We start from the raw sequence: 16,861 nt of genomic DNA, 5'->3' as shown, positions 1-16,861 counted from the left end.
CATATTGTAGAACTTCCACTATGCTACCACTATCTATCATAATCATATTAACTTCAATGTTTGTAATTGCAGTAATGACAACTAGGGGGTCATTTCCAACATCATCAACCACTATTATCTCATCCTTCTTGTTAAAATTTAATCACCATTTTCCTATTGCAAACCTTTTCGTGTAGGAATCTACTAACATCAAGTTTCAGATAACTTTCCTCTTAGAATTAGAGTTTTTCTATTCATTAGTAAAACTAAAGATCATATGGATGGTTCTTGTGACAAGTATTTTACTTGAAGCTTTGTCTTGTGTGTTGTAGCTCCATGATCCTACTTCATCATGCTTCCATTAGAAAGCCAAAAAAATTACAAATTGCTTCAAATGTCCTCGGTTGAGGTCCTCTTCAAATGTCCTCGGTTGAGGTCCTCTTCAATGGTTTCCTTGAGATAACCGTAGCCATTGGTTCAATAGCGTATGTCCCCGTGGACTCCACATCTTTCCCAAGATCACCTTCTCCTTGGATTGATTTCATTAAATGAGGGGACTTAAAGATCCCTTCCCTAACAACAAAAATTAATATATGGGTCCGCAACATTTTTGAGTAAGGGTTACTAGTAAAGTTATTATTATAAGGGATACTTGATGCCTTTTTTGGTCCTCACCATTAGGACATGCTTTTTCATTCTTGATTCACTAAGCTTATAAGGACTATAGAAAAAGATACCCTTCATATGAAGCTCCAAGTTTAAGTTTCTTCTACAACCCTATTCAACTGGTGCCCCCTAGTTAGGCAATTAGGCCTTCTTTGTGTCAAGTCCAAACCTATGCCTACGTCTGATAAAAAAACTTCCTAGTGTGATAAGGTCATTTCTTCTGTCTTGGTTTACCTTTCTACCTTCTTACTGAGGTGGTATAACTTCTCATGTTTATCATCTATTGAGGCATATATCAAATGCTCATGGCTAACTTCAACTATAAATTATTTCATAGCTAATTCGTTCATTAAGCCTTTAATTTCTATTATTCTATGTTAAATCAATGGACGTACTATCATAAGTTCTCTTTTGTTTTCTACATCAAAAAGTGTAGGCACTTAGGTTTCGATATGATGTGGCAAGGAAATGAATAATGAACTGGCTTGACGAATCTTTAAAACCATGGATAGGCCTACTAGTAGCGCCAAGTACTAGTTTTTAGCATAGCTGCTAGTGCCATAGGGAATACCCTAGATTTGAGTGCATCTGAAGCCTTAATTATCTCCATGTAATTATTTTATTAGGTAAGGTGGTAAGAGGGATCCTTAGTTTCATTGTAGGACTCCTTGGGAGGTTTGAAGAAATGTGGCATCTACTTCTAGGAGTCCTTGAGGTAAGGGGATCATTGGAGTACGAGGCCCATTTAACCTCCTTAAGAATTGGTATATGCAAGAATTTTTTTTGTTTCTTTAAAGATTTTTCTTATTGCTCTAAGGGTGTGTTTTATTGTCATACGTCAACTACTCAGGATTGATACCTTGGATTTCCCCTAGTCGGTCTATCTTTGTGTTTTCCCGTACCCTAAGATCAATGAGTAACCAACATTCATCAAATTAATTAATTAATTATTTTTAATATTCATGTATGAGTAATACCATCACGGTCGGTTCAACATTTCCGATATGCACCATACCAATGCTAAAGCAGAACAAACAACATCTTTTTCCACATCGATGAAAATTTCGGTCTGTACTAGTCACAGTGACTCATTCTGGTCACACCGCTAGAACATGATGCATTGGCTGATGTATGAATAATATTAAAAAATATATAAAATTTTAAGTATTTATTATTATGAAAAGACTTAAGGAATGTATTGACCAAGAAAAAAATATTATACTAGAAAGTAAAGTTTAGCATTTTTTAATTTTATTCTGGGTCATACTTTTTCATTTAAAATATAAAAATTAAAATACAATAAAAAATCTTCACTTATCCTTGAACTTATTTATCAAAAAAGTTCCCTTACCACTAGATCTGTCCATTGGTCGGGCCACACGATTTGGCCCGAAGGGCCGCCAGAAATATGTGAGGATTTGGGCAAAAAATATAGCTTGAAAAATAGGATTGGGTTTAGGAATAAGGCTCGTTATAAAAATAGTTCGGGCTGCGGGCAAGGATTTTTTAGCCCGAGCTCAGCCCGGCCCAACACAATTTTATTAACCCCAGATTTTTACCCTTGTTCCCCACATCCCTTTCCAAATTCCAATCCCAATATCCCCCATTTCTTTTTCCCTTTCCAATCCCTATTTCCTCTTAATCCCTAACCCTCAACTTTTACTTCAATTTTTCCTTGCTTCTTGCTTTTTTCCTGTTGCCACCACTGCTGCTTCTCTTCATTTTGCAGCTTTTCACTTTTTTCTTCCCCACTATCACCATTGTTGCTTTTCTACCTTCTACTGATTTCCACTTCCACGCCAGTTGTTGGGCGTCGCTGCTGCTTTAGGCTTTTCTGCCTTCTGCAACCTTAGTTCCCCCATTCATAGGTAATTTTCTGTAATAGCTACTACCTGCTGCTTTAAGTTCTAATAGCTACTGAAGCAACAATCAACTACCGATAGCTACAATAGACTAAATTTTAGACTTGTTGAATATATTTGCATGCTTCTCAAACATGTTTGTGGAAATCAATTGATTCCACTAAGGGTATTTCTCTATATATATATTTGCTTTTATTCCAAAAATATAGTAAATTAATTTATTATCCTAGTTGAACATCAATCGAAATTGATCACATTTAATGTGTGAAACACCAAAAGCTTTATTATTTTTTATAAACTCAATGTAAATAAAATGAAAGAAGAGAAAATAAAACATTTAGTTATGACTTATGACATTGAAATCTAAAATAAAGATTTGTTTTATTTTATTGTAAATTTTATTTTTACATCAAAAAATAAATTTTTGGTGTTGGAAGAAATAGAGGCAACAAGTTCAGCTATTTTTCTTGACGATCTGATGAGGTTGAGGAAAGAATTTGGTAATTGATAATAAGATTAAAAGAAAGACAAATGAAAGTAATTGTGGATGTTTTCCTAGCTAATGATAGTATGAATTATCATTGGATTTGAAAATCTTGATTCCAAATATTAAAAAATCGAATAAAACTACTAATTAAGAAACTGTAGTTTTCCTCTAAAACAAGGAGATTATTATGTTTTCTTACAAAAGGAAATATAGGAGAAAGTGGAACTTATTCATGAACTTACCTCTATGTTTCTTTCCTATTATCACCACTTGAATATAGGAGAAAGTCTGATTTTAAAATAAATAAATAAATTTTGAAGTAAAAGAATTAATAAACTTTAACGATGAAATGTTAAATTTGCAACTCATTTAAAATTAAAAGAAAATTAAAGCACTAAAAAACTTATTATACTTTTTGAAATTTTTACAAAATTTATCATATTTTTAATTATAATTGATGTAACCTGTTTGTGGATATATCTGCCAATAGTTGTCAATTAACTTTCTTTTAATTAAATTGAAATACTGCTCTCCTATTTGGACAAATAGGTTTAGTTTTAACTCTTTTTTTGTGTTTTTATATAATAATTGAATTTTTACGATTTTAGGACTTCAGTTTTTATGACAATGGCTAGTTCGAATACTCCAATAAATGTGGCTGATGGATTTAATGAATATGAAGTGTCTCCAAACATCAAAAGTCTACTACTTCAAAGGTGTGGGATGAAATGACAAAGCTTGAATGTGAGAACAAAAACGAGTTGAAGGCACAATATAATCACGGTAAGAGTATTTTTTTCTGCTAAAACATCTAGCGAAACCTCCCATTTAAGACGTCATCGAAATAGTTATTTGAAAAAAAATTAATAAGGACATCACTAAATACACCATAGCCACTCAACCATCCTTAGGAGGTAGATCATCTATAAAAACCTACAAGTTTGATGCTGATGAGTGTTGTCAAGCTGTTTCTACTTTTCTTGTGTGGGGCAAGCATTCATTTAGGAAAGTTGAAGAACCGGGATTTAGATACATGATGAGTGTTGTTAGTCCTAATTTTAAAAATATAAGTAGACAAACAACTACTAGGGATGTCCTAATATATTATGCAAAAGAGAAAGATCATGTAACACCCCAAACCCGGCCTATACGTTATGGTCGAATCTGGTGTGGCACATCAAAGTGTCTTTCGAAAATAGGACTTGTTGGTAGAAATTCACTTCTAGGTTTAAAAACCCCTTTATTATTTAACAAATCATCTAGTCAAAAATTTGCCTTGTTATCTGCTATTGTTATAAATGGTTGATCTAAAATCGCGGAAGCTTTTGAAAACTCTAATGTTTAAATTTTATGTCTTTGAAAACAATAATTATTTTGATAATTCGTCCTCTCCTAAACTAGCAGTTTAAAATAAGTACACAAAATCCCAGTTAAAAATTTAAACAAACATAAATGGCCTTATTACATAAACAAAACCCAACACAAACTTTAAACTTAAAATAAAAGCAAGTGTAAAACAGCTATAGATGAGTAGCCACCTCCGAGTCCCTCGCAGCACCAAATCGCCTATGGCTGGGGATTACCTGTACAGTTAAAAGGAAATGGTGAGTTTACGAAAACTTAGTGTGTAATCCCCTATCAGTCAGTCAGTATACAACATGCAGAAATAGTCTGGGCCTGAGCCTTATTCAGTAACATTACAGTGTGGCCTTAGCCCAGTACAGTAACCATGTGGGCCTTAGCCCAATACAATATCAGTACAGTGCAATAATGCAACCCGTCCCAATCCAGCCAACACACCTCTCCATACCACCAACACACCATGTGAGGATAAAATCAACCCACCTAACCAACACAAAGAAATGTCACAAAGAAAGTTGCCGTAATAGTATCACAAAGAAAGTAGCTAATATGATGTCGCAGAAAGTCGCCATGTCGATATCGCGATAAAACGCCAAGAATGATATACTTCCTCCATAACAGTATCCCAACCCTATGCAGTATGTCATGTCATAAATCATACATGTATGCAAAATTTCATACTCAGTAACAGTCATATACAAATCATGAACACATCAGTCAACCTACCTCTATGGGTATAACGGTCATTTCCATCAATTAGAGGTAAAACAGTCATTTTTCCCTTTGGGGGTATTTTGGTCATTTTACCTATTTTGGGGTCTCAATGCAAATATAGGCCACTCGGAAAGTCCGCAGTTGCCTTGATCGACTCAAGTAACCTAAACGGTCATAACAGTGTAAATGGGCCTAGGGCCCATTACTCGACCCAAGTGGGCCCACACGCTCGTACGGCCTGTTCAGCCAAGATTTCGCCACGGCTATGGGATCTACATAACCCAATCTAGTATTTGCCACAAATCGTTGTTTTCATCATTGTAGGGCCCACGAGCCCATTTAGCCCACACGACCCATTTCGGCCTAATGTGGCCCATTACAGCCAAAGCCCATGGAAATGCTCATGGAGGCCTCTATAGTCTATCGCCAATGATTTGCAGGTTGGGCTTACCACATAGCGATCACACGCCTGTGTGGCCTCAAACGCTGTATTTTCAACTTTTCGACCTTTTGCCGTTCTACGATTACAATGGGGGTGTTTACACACCTGATTGTGAAAACGCACCAAGATCCACGAGCAGCAAAGCCTACATTCATACCAAGCTTTCCATTAGTCACTGAACAATAGGGTTAATCTCCCCCTTTTTACACCCTTAACCAAAACTAAAATTAACACTTGTCTCGATTGTCAAATGTGGCTTAGCCCACTTTTACCACTGACGAAGGTTGACTACAATCTTATTGACAGATATCTGCATTACAAGCGGATTTATTAAACAGGATTGTATATGCATGTGGTTTAAATCCACAAATGATATCTTACGGAACCACAGAAAGAACTTGGCCTACATTTTAGAATTCTCGACTACATACTTACCTTTGATCGAGTGATGGGAGAAAGGTTTCAACAACTTTAATATTACGCGATACTCCTTCACTCCTCGAGAAATTCAAACCATCAGAGAATTGTTGTCAAGTAAAAAAGAAATTTGAAGAGATAAAAAGGAAAAGAAGGCAATATTCGACAAACAGTTTATCAAAAGGAGTAGAGGAAGAAGAGCAATTCGGACGAAAGATGCAATACGAAACTACTTCAACACTGTTCGGTCAAGGTTTGGAAAAGTAGAGTAACGAAAAGAAACAACAAACAGAAGAGAATTCGGCAGAGGAAGGAACTAAAAAGCTATTCGGCCAAAACAAGAAAAAAAGATAAAAGGAAAGAGCAGCAAAAGAAAAACCTAAGAGGTACTCGAAATCTTAGCAAAAATTCAGCACCAAAAAGCAAAAAGAGAGAAACACTACACAAAACTGAAATGAAAAGTATACCAACCCTTGATTTTCTCCTAAAATCTCTCCCCTTATCCCTCTTTGAATTATTTCACCGATTTCTCCTCAACTCCCCCAACAACTCCATTCAAATTCTATTCAAACTCCCCTTAGCTGTGTTTCAGTCCAACTCCACTACCTACACAGCTCAAGCAGCAAAATAAATACTTAATTGCGCAACCCAAGACTTGAACCTCAGACCTCACAGTTACACAACATGCCAGCTTGCCACTAGACCACAAGCTATTTTGTGTCATAAAACAAGCACTATTATTTATAAGGCCTATATGCCAGTGTCCAGATTCATTTACAAGCAAAATTAAAAATTCTGCAAAAGCCAAGACTTGAACCCAGGCTTCTCAAACACTCTCATGCAGTCCCAAATCACTTAGCCGTTAAACCAAACAAGCAATTTTTGTCATATCATGCAAAAAAATTAAAGACTTAAATTTTTGGGGAGTTACAACTTTACCCCTTAACGAAATTTCGGCCTCAAAATTTACTTGGTCAGAACAAATAAGGGTATTATTGTCGCATCGCCTCTTCAGGTTCCCACGTGGCCTCTTCTGAACTGTGATTACGAAAAAGTACTTTGACTAGTGGAATAGATTTCTTCCTCAGTACCTTAACCCCATGGTCCAATACCTGCATTGGCTCTTCCTCAAAGGTTAGATCTGGCCTAACCTCGACTCCTCGACTGGTACTATATGTGTGGGATCAAAGCGATAACCTCTCAGCGTGGAGATGTGGAATACATCGTGAATCCGGTATAATTCTGGAGGCAACTCAAGTTGATAGGCAACCGGTCCCGGATGCTTCAGTATACTATAAGGCCCAATGAACCTAGGGCTAAGCTTACCCTTCCACCCAAACCTCAGTAACTTTTTCCAATGGGAGACCTTGAGAAATAAGTTGTCCCCCATAGAATACTAAACCTCTTGCCGTTTAAGGTCCGCATAAGACTTCTGCCTATCAAATGCTTCTTTCAATCGGTCTCGAATCAGTTTTACCATCTCTTCGATATCAGAAACTAACTCTGGCCCCAGAACTCACCGTTCGCCCAACTCAGTCCAATAGGTAAGAGTACGACACCTACGACCATATAACGCCTCGTACGGTGCCATTTGAATATTGGACTCATAGCTATTATTATACGCGAACTTTGCTAGTGGCAAATAGTCTTCCCAACTCCCTCGAAAATCCATTAGACAACTTCTTAACATATCCTCCAATATTTGAATCACCCTTTCTAATTGACCATCTGTCTGGGGATGAAACGAAGTACTAAAGTCTAGTCTTGTACCCAAAGCCTCGTGTAACTTCTTCTATAATCGAGACATGAAGCGAGGATATCTATCTGATATTATGGAAACCGGTACCCCATGCAATGTTACTATCTCAGCCACATACAATTTAGCCAACTTCTGCAAAGAGTAATCAGTACGTACTGGTATGAAATGGTCAGATTTAGTCAATCGGTCTACAATAACCCATATCGAATCCTTCTTAGTAGGCGTTAAGGGCATCCCACTCACAAAATCCATAGTTACTCTCTCCCACTTCCAAAGTGGAATTTTAACTAGCTGTAGCAACCCTGAAGGTAACTGATGTTCAGCTTTCACTTACTGGCAAGTTAAACACTTACTTACAAAATCAGTAACTTCAAGCTTAAGACCAGGCCACCAATATAACTCACGAAGGTCAAGGTACATTTTATTCCCGCTGGGATGCATACCATTAGGACTACTATGTGCCTCTCGCAGTATAGACTGCCTCAAATCATTATCCCTCGGTACATAGACTCTCCCACGGAAACACAGTACTCCTTCACTATCCAGCCCAAAATCTAAAGTTTCCCTACGCTCAACCGGTCGGAGACGAGGAACCAGTTACTCATCCAACAACTGTTTGCCCTTAATTTGTTTAGTCCACGTTGGTCTAACTTGTAGCTCAACCAACAAGCTACCATCATCAAACAAGCTTAGACGAGCAAACATTACTCTCAAATCAGATATAGCCCTACGGCTCAATGCGTCAGCTACCACGTTATCCTTACCAGGGTCGTACTCAATCGAGAAATCATAATCCTTAAGCAGCTCTATCCATCTTCGCTGCCTAAGATTCAGCTCCTTCTGAGTGAGGAGGTACTTAAGGCTCAGGTGATCTGTGTAGATAGTACACTTCTCGCCGTATAAATAATACCTCTAAATTTTCAGTGCGAATACCACCGCGGCTAACTCCAAGTCATGAGTAGGGTAATTCATATCGTGAGGCTTAAGCTGACGAGACGCATAAGCAACCACCTTACCCTCTTGCATCAGCACACAACCCAAACCAACGTGTGATGCATCACTGTAGACAATGAATTCTTTCCCAGACTCTGGCTGTATCTAGACAGGGGCCTCAGTCAAAACTTTTTTCAATTTCTTAAAACTTTCTTGCTGCTTAGAAGTCCAGTTAAACGGTATCCCTTTACGTAGCAACTTAGTCAAAGGTGCAGCAATCAAGGAAAACCCTTCAACAAAACGTCTGTAATACCCTGCCAGACCTAGATAGCTTCGAATCTTAGATACGGTCTTAGTTGGTTTCCAATCCAATACGATTTCAATTTTTTGAGGATCTACCTTAATCCCCTCGGCAGATACCACATGACCCAGAAAAGTCACTTCTCGCAGCTAGAACTCACACTTGTTGAACTTAGCGTACAGTTGTTTCTCCCTTAAAATCTGCAGAACAATTCAGAGATGTCCATCGTGTTTATCCTCGGTTCTTGCATACACCAAGATATCGTCTATAAACACCACCATGAACTGATCCAGGTAGGGCTGGAATACTCGGTTCATCAGGTCCATGAAGGCAGCTGGTGCATTCGTCAGCCCAAACGGCATCACTAGGAATTCGTCAGCCTCTTTAACTCCCAGCTGATGGTACCTAGAACAAAGATCTACTTTGGAGAAAACCGAAGCTCTTTGTAGCTGATCAAATAAATAGTCTATCCTCGGCAAAGGATAATTATTCTTAATAGTCATTTTATTGAATTACTGATAGTTGATGCACATGCGCATGGACCCATACTTCTTCTTTACGAACAACACTGGTGCTCCCCATGGAGACACACTAGGTCAAATGAATCCTCGATCTAACAGTTCTTGGAATTAAGCTTTTAATTCCACCAGCTTCTTCGGTGCCATCCTATAAGGGGCAATGGACACTGGAACTACTCCTGGCAGGAGCACAATACCAAATTCAACTTCGCAGCTCGGAGGCAACCTAGGGAGCTCATCAGGAAATACATCAGAAAAATCCTTAACTATTTTTATATCTTCAACAGAAGGACCCTCAGAATCAGACACACCAATATAGGCTAGAAACGCCTCACAACCCTTACAAACCAATTTTTCGGCCCTAAATATAGAGATCACATTAGACAGAAAGTCCCTCCGCTCCCCAATCACAGCCACCTCCTCATCTTTAGTAGTCTTCAACACCATACGCTTAGCAGCACAATCTAAACTTGCACGATGTTTTACCAACCAATCTATCCCCAAAATTAGGTCAAATTTACCAAATAGTAGCTCCATCAAATCCGCTAGAAATATAACTCCTTGAACCTCTAGGGGCACATCCCTGAACAACTTGTCTACCCTTATTGACTGTCTCAGTGGACTTAACACAGTTATCTTATTACCAGTACTCTCACACATGATACCCAATGTGCCAGACACGGTGAATGTAATGTATGAATGCGTAGACCCTAAATTAATCAAAACAGTGTAAGGTATATTATGAATTAGGAACATACTGGTTATAACATCTGGAGCATCAGCATCCCCTAGGCAACGAGCAGTATAGACCAGTGCTGGCTGCCTCGCCTTAATGTTACCAGCACCTCTGCCTGGTGCTCCACGACCTTGTCCTACACCATTTCCACCTCGGCACCTTACGGCCTCTCGGTGGTCTTGACCACCTCTCGTTGGTGAACATAAACGACCTCTGACTTGCATCGGCGGGCATCGAGGACACTTCTTGAATTGATGCTTCATACACCCACATCTGAAACATGCCCCAATCTTCTTCCAGCATTCACCCAGATGATGTCTCCCATAATCAGCACAAGGTTGTGGCCTTGCAATAGGAACCCCAGCTCGAACTGGCCCATCAAACATGACCTTCTTTTTAGGCCTTCTAAAAGAACTTGAGGGCTCTAAATCCCTCTTATACCTGCCCCTATCCTTCTCCGGTTCTGGCGCTCAGAGCGCTTCACGTCCTCGACGATTTTTGCCTTTATTACTAGGGCAGCAAAATCTCGATCTCTCTGCGAAGCTATCAAGACTCGTAACTCATCTTAGAGGCCATCCTCGAATCTCACACAGCATTCATATTTAGTCTCCACTATCCCAGGAGCATAGCGACTCAATAGTAGAAACTCTGCCACAGTTGTATTCCCTTAGGTCAAACTTAGAAATTCCCTTCTTCGGGCGTCCACATAACTTGTGCCCACATACTTTCCTTGGAATGTTGCCTTAAAGGAATCCCACGTTAACCGGTCGGCCTGAGTACCCTCTCTCACGGTAAGCCACCACTGACAGGCTTCGTCTCGCAGTAAAGACACTGCATCTTTTAGTTTTTGCTCAGAGGTGTAGTCGAGGTCGTCTACTATTCTCTTTGTGGCTTCCAACCAGTATTCAGCCATATTAGGGGCTACTCTAGAGATACCCCTAAAGATTTCCGCTCCATTCGACCAGAGTCATTATAAAATCGACCCACAGCCAACTGCACCAGTATTGGTCCCTGCAAACCTTTCCAGAATACGGAGCATAGCTTAGGATACTGCATCGTCCTTAGCTGCTCGATCATATGATCCCGTCTCAGTCATCGGTGAAGCTGGTGCCTCCCTAGCCCTAACATTAGGCATGTGGCCTGATGTCGAAGACCCAGCCCTAGCACTTCCTCGGCCTCTACCGCGGCCTCATTTACCCCTTCCGCGAGTACCTCTAGTGCTCATATCAAATAGCGTATTATTTGATTACGAAATTTTATGCATTAGTTTGAAATTCCAGTAATTATTAACAGATGTCTTATGAAAAGCAGTAATCAGAGTTTTATTTTCACAAATCAATGTCTCCCTACAGTTTCAATTTACTCTCAATAAAGAGTTTCAATACAGTCCTACTACCAATAGTAGTCTCTCAGTCTATTTCAGTTAAAGTAGTCTTCAGTATAAAGAAAACCTACGGATTCTGCACTGGAGACTCAGTGTGCCACACTTGTAACCTTCCAAAATACTTCAAGAACAGTTTTCTAGAAATTCAAATATTTTCAAAAGCCATTACACAGTCGAGTTTTGTAACCTGGCTCTAATACACTAAATGTAACACCCCAAACTCGACCTAGACGTTATGGTCAAATCTGGCGTGCCACATCAAAGTGTCTTTCGAAAATAGGACTTAGTGGTAAAAATTCACTTCTAGGTTTAAAAACCCCTTTATTATTATTTAACAAATCATTTAGTCAAATGGTTTGCCTTGTTATCTGCTATTATTATAAAAGGTTGATCTAAAATCTCAAACTCTTGAAAACAATAATTATTTTGAGAATTCGTCTTCTCCTAAACTAGCAGTTTAAAATAAGTAAACAAAAGCCCAGTTAAAAATTTAAACAAACATAAATGGTCTTATTACACAAAGAAAACCCAACACAAAATTTAAACTTAAAATAAAAGTAAGTATAAAACAACTGCAGATGTGTGGCCACCTCCAAGTCCCTTGCAGCACCAAATCGCCTATGGCTGAGGATTATCTGTACAGTTAAAAGGAAATGGTAAGTTTACGAAAACTCAGTGTGTAATCCCCATCGATCGACCAAGATACAACATGCAAAATAGTGCAGGCACGAGCCTATTCAAGAACATACAATGTGGCCTTAGCCCAGTACAGTAACAATGTGGGCCTTAGCCTAATACAATATTAGTACAGTGCAATAATGCAACCCGTCCCAATCCAGCCAACATACCTCTCTGTACCACCAACACACCATATGGGGATAAAATTGAGCCACCCAACCAACACACCAATATCGCAGCAAAGCTGCCCGTTATATTATCGTAACAAAACTACCAGTAACAGTATCGCAGCAAGGCTACTAGTATGAGTATCGCAGCAAAGCTGCCAGTAACAGTATACTTCCTCCATAACATTATCCCAACCCCATACAGTATATCATGTCATAAATCATACGTGTATGCAGAATGTCATACTCAGTAACAGTCATATATAAATCATGAACACATCAGTCAACCTACCTCTAAGGGTATAACGGTTATTTCCATCTATTAAGGGTAAACAGTCATTTTGCCCTTTGGAGGTATTTTGGTTATTTTACCTATTTTGGGGTTTCGGTGCAAATATCAACCACTCGAAAGGTCTGTAGTCACCTCGAGTGACTCAGGTAACCTAAACGATCAAAACAGTGTAAATGGGCCTAAGGTCCATTACTCGGCCCAAGTGGGCCCACACGCTATGGGATCTACATAACCCGATCCGATGCCATAAATTATGGTTTTCATCCGTGTGGGGCCCACGAGCCCATTTAGCCCACACGGCCCATTTCGGCCCAACGTGGCCCATTATGGCCAAAGCCCATGGAAATGCTCATGGAGGCCTCTATAGTCTATCACCCATAATTCACAGATTGGGCTTACCACATGATCGATCGCACGCTTTTGCGGTCTCAAACGCCGTATTTTTAGATTTTCAACTTTTTGTCGTTCTACGGTTATAATGGGGTGTTTACACACCTGATTGTGGAAACACACCAAGATCCACGAGCACCAAAGCCTATATTCATACAAAGCTTTCCATTAGTCACTGAACAATAGGGTTCATCTCCTCCTTTTTACACCCTTAACCAAAACTAAAATTAACACTTGTCTCGATTGTCAAATGTGGCTTAGCCGACTTATACCATTGGCGAAGGTTGACTACAATCTCCTTGACGGATATCTACATTACAAATGGATTTTATTAAATAAGATTGTATATTCATGTGGTTTAAATCCACACATGATATCTTACGGAACCACAGAAAGAACTCGGCCTACACTTTAGAATACTCGACTACATACTTACATTTGATCAAGTGATGGGAGAAAGGTTTCAACAACTTTAATATTACACGATACTCCTTCACTCCTCGAGAAAGTTGAACCGTCAGAGAATTATTGTCAAGCCGAAAACAAATTTGAAGAGATAAAAAGGGAGAGAAGGCAATATTCGACAAACAGTTGATTAAAAGGAGTAGAGGAAAAAGAGCAATTCAGACGAAAAATGCAATATGAAACTACTTCAACATTGTTCAGTCAAGGTTTGGAGAAGTAGAGAAATGAAAAGAAACAACAAAGAGAAGAGGGAAAAAAGAAGAAAATTTGGCAGAGGAGGGAACTAAAAAAGCTATTCGGCCAAAACAAAAAAAAATATATAAAAGGAAAGAGCAGCAAAAGAAAAACCCGAGAGGTACTCGAAATCTTAGCAAAAATTCGGCACCAAAAAGCAAAAAGGGAGAAACACTACACAAAATCGAAATGAAAAGTATACTAAAATGAGTAGTATCCCCTCTGGCTGAATTTCCTGTGTATCAAAGTCCACTTTTGGCACACTTCTCCTCTCCAATCACTTCCATTAATTTTCTCCTAAAATCTCTCCCCCTTATCCCTCCTTGAATTATTCCACCGATTTCTCCTCAACTCTCCCAACAACTCCATTCAAATTCTATTCAAACTCCCCTTAATTGTGTTTCAGTCCAACTCCACTACCTACATAGCTTAAGCAGCAAAATAACTACTTCATTGCGCAACCCAGGACTTGAACCTCAGACCTCACAGTTACACAACATGCCACATTGCCACTAGACCACAAGCTATTTTTGCGTCATAAAACAAGCTCTATTATTTATAAGGCCTATATGCCAGTGTCCAGATTCATTTAAAAGTAAAACTAAAAATTCTGCAAAAGCTAAGACTTCAACCCAGGCTTCTCAAACACTCTCATACACACCCAAATCACTTAGCCATTAAACCAAACAAACAATTTGTGTCATATCATGCAAAGAAATTAAAGACTTAAATTTTTGGGGCGTTACAGATCATGTTAAAGAAAAGTTGGTTAAAGCACCTGGTTTAATTTGTCTAACTTCTGATAATTGGAATTCTGAGCATGCTAATGATGAATACATTTGCATTACTGCTCATTAGGTTGACAAAGATTGGAAGCTACAAAAGAGAATCCTAAGGTTTAGAGCTTTATCTCCTCCGTAAGATGGTTTGAACATAGCAGATGAACTTATTTTATGTTTATCTTAGTAGGGTATAGACAAGAAAATTTTTAGCATCACTCTGAATAATGCTTCTTATAATGATGTTATGGTTTATTGTCTAAAAATCGTTTTCGTGAAAACCGAGCTCTTTTGTATGATGGTGGTTTTTTTCAAGTTAGATGTTGTACACATATATTGAATCTTATAGTTAAAGTTCGTTTGGAACTTGCTGATGATGTTGTTGGTAAGATTCGAAATGGAATCAAGTACATAAAAAAGTTGGGAATTCGTAAGAAAAATTTTTATGATGTGGCCGACAAAAGCTTTAATTTGAATGCGACCAGATGTGTGTATGAGATGGAATTCTACTTATTTGACGCTTGAATCTACTTTTTACTATAAAGATGTGTTAGATTATTGGGGTCAATGGGATAAAGATTATCAAATATTTGCACTTTTTGATGAAGAGTGGGGAAATGTTGCTACTCTTTGTAAATTTTTAAAAGTCTTTTATGATATGACTTGTGTTTTTCTGGTTCTAATTATCTAACGACTAATCTTTATTTTAAAGGGGTTTGGAAGGTTCACAATGTCTTAATTGATATAATTAAAGGTTCTAATTCATTTTTAACTCCAATGGTTATGCAAATGCAAAAGAAATTTAATAAATATTGGCCTGAGTATTCTTTGATATTGTCATGTGCTGCAATTTTAGATCTTCGTTACAAGTTAAATTATATGCAGTATTGCTTTACTACAATCTACGGTGCTCATGATTCAAACTTTGTGCAAAACATTCTTAGAAATCTTAAACTTTTGTTTGAAGAGTATGTTAAGAACTCCAAATCCATGTCTTCCTCTTTGGCCGGGATTTCCAATGTTTCGAATAATGATCATGTTGATTCTAGTTTCCATGAAGTTAATATTAATAGGGTTGATTTGGGAGGGGATTATGATGAGAGTGATGACTATAGAAGATACTTAAGTGAATCCAATACTAAGAGTGAGAGGTCACAGTTGGACATTTATTTGGAAGAACCAGAGCTTGAGTTGAATAGTCAAATAGATGTACTGGATTATTAGAGAAAAAGTTCAATTCGATATCGTGAGCTTTCATTTTTGGCTCGTGATATTTTGACAATTCCAATATCGACTGTAGCTTTCGAGTTGGCTTTTAGCATGGGGAAGAAAGTTATCACAACTTTGTGGAGTTCCCTTAAACCAAAAACGATTCGAACCGTTGTTTGCTTTGATGATTGGATACGAGCTAAGGGATTTTCAACTTGTAATTGTTATTCTCGTTTTATTGTTATAATTTTATAACATTTTATCAATTTGATTATCTAACTTTTTATTCTTATTTTATATTAGAAATTGATTGCAACAATGATGAGAATGGCGATGAGGATGAGGACGATGATGCTTCGATTCCTTTTTCGGTATATAATTTACCTTAGAATTTATAGTTTGTTATAAAATTAAATATGTTGATTGTTTGATATATAGATATTTTGAATGATTGATTACATTTTGTAGGTTATTTTTGGTGCTATTTTGGGTGTTGTTTCACTATTGTTCTACTACTGCCGTTGGGTTGGGCGCTAATTTCTGCTGCTATTCTGCGTGATATATAGATATTGTAGAGCTTTTAATTTTGTCAATTTTCCAACATCATTTGCATGAGAATATAACCTTGTTGTGGTTGGTTTTAGTTACCAAGTTATTTCACTAATTATTAAATTTCATGTACTATAATTTAGCTTTAATGTACTTCAATGAAACAAATTTAATGCCATCATTTACTTTGTTATTTTTATTTTTGTACTTTGTCGTTTTTCATTTTATGTAAATTTTATTATTTTATTGAAAAGATAATCATTACATTAGCAATGGTTATTTTTTTAAAGGGCAATAATTAATTATTATGAGCGTTAATGAGGTGTATATCCAACAAATGACAATAAGTTTTCATCCAATTTTAATATTTGTTAATGCAATTTGGTAATTTTGGGGAATTGTTTGTTTTAAATTTTTTAGTGAATTTCATATATTATATTTTTAAAATTTATTTTATGTAGTAAAATATTTTCAATAAAAAAATAGTTCGGGTCGGGCCGGGCTTGAGTTTAGCATATATAATATGGGCTGGGCGTGG

At 37.7% G+C, this 16,861-nt stretch overlaps 1 long non-coding RNA gene across 1 annotated transcript; it reads left to right on the top strand.

Moving 5' to 3' along the window:
- Nucleotides 1-2,261: 2,261 nt before the first annotated feature.
- Nucleotides 2,262-16,496, top strand: LOC128034727 (uncharacterized). The gene is made up of 4 exons (XR_008190866.1): nt 2,262-2,513; nt 3,603-3,777; nt 16,078-16,145; nt 16,243-16,496. It is a non-coding gene; the product is annotated as an uncharacterized LOC128034727 (long non-coding RNA).
- Nucleotides 16,497-16,861: the final 365 nt, after the last annotated feature.

The sequence above is a fragment of the Gossypium raimondii genome, chromosome 2, assembly GCF_025698545.1.
Source record: "Gossypium raimondii isolate GPD5lz chromosome 2, ASM2569854v1, whole genome shotgun sequence".
Lineage (NCBI taxonomy): Eukaryota > Viridiplantae > Streptophyta > Magnoliopsida > Malvales > Malvaceae > Gossypium > Gossypium raimondii.
This window is presented reverse-complemented; position numbering and strand designations above follow the sequence as displayed.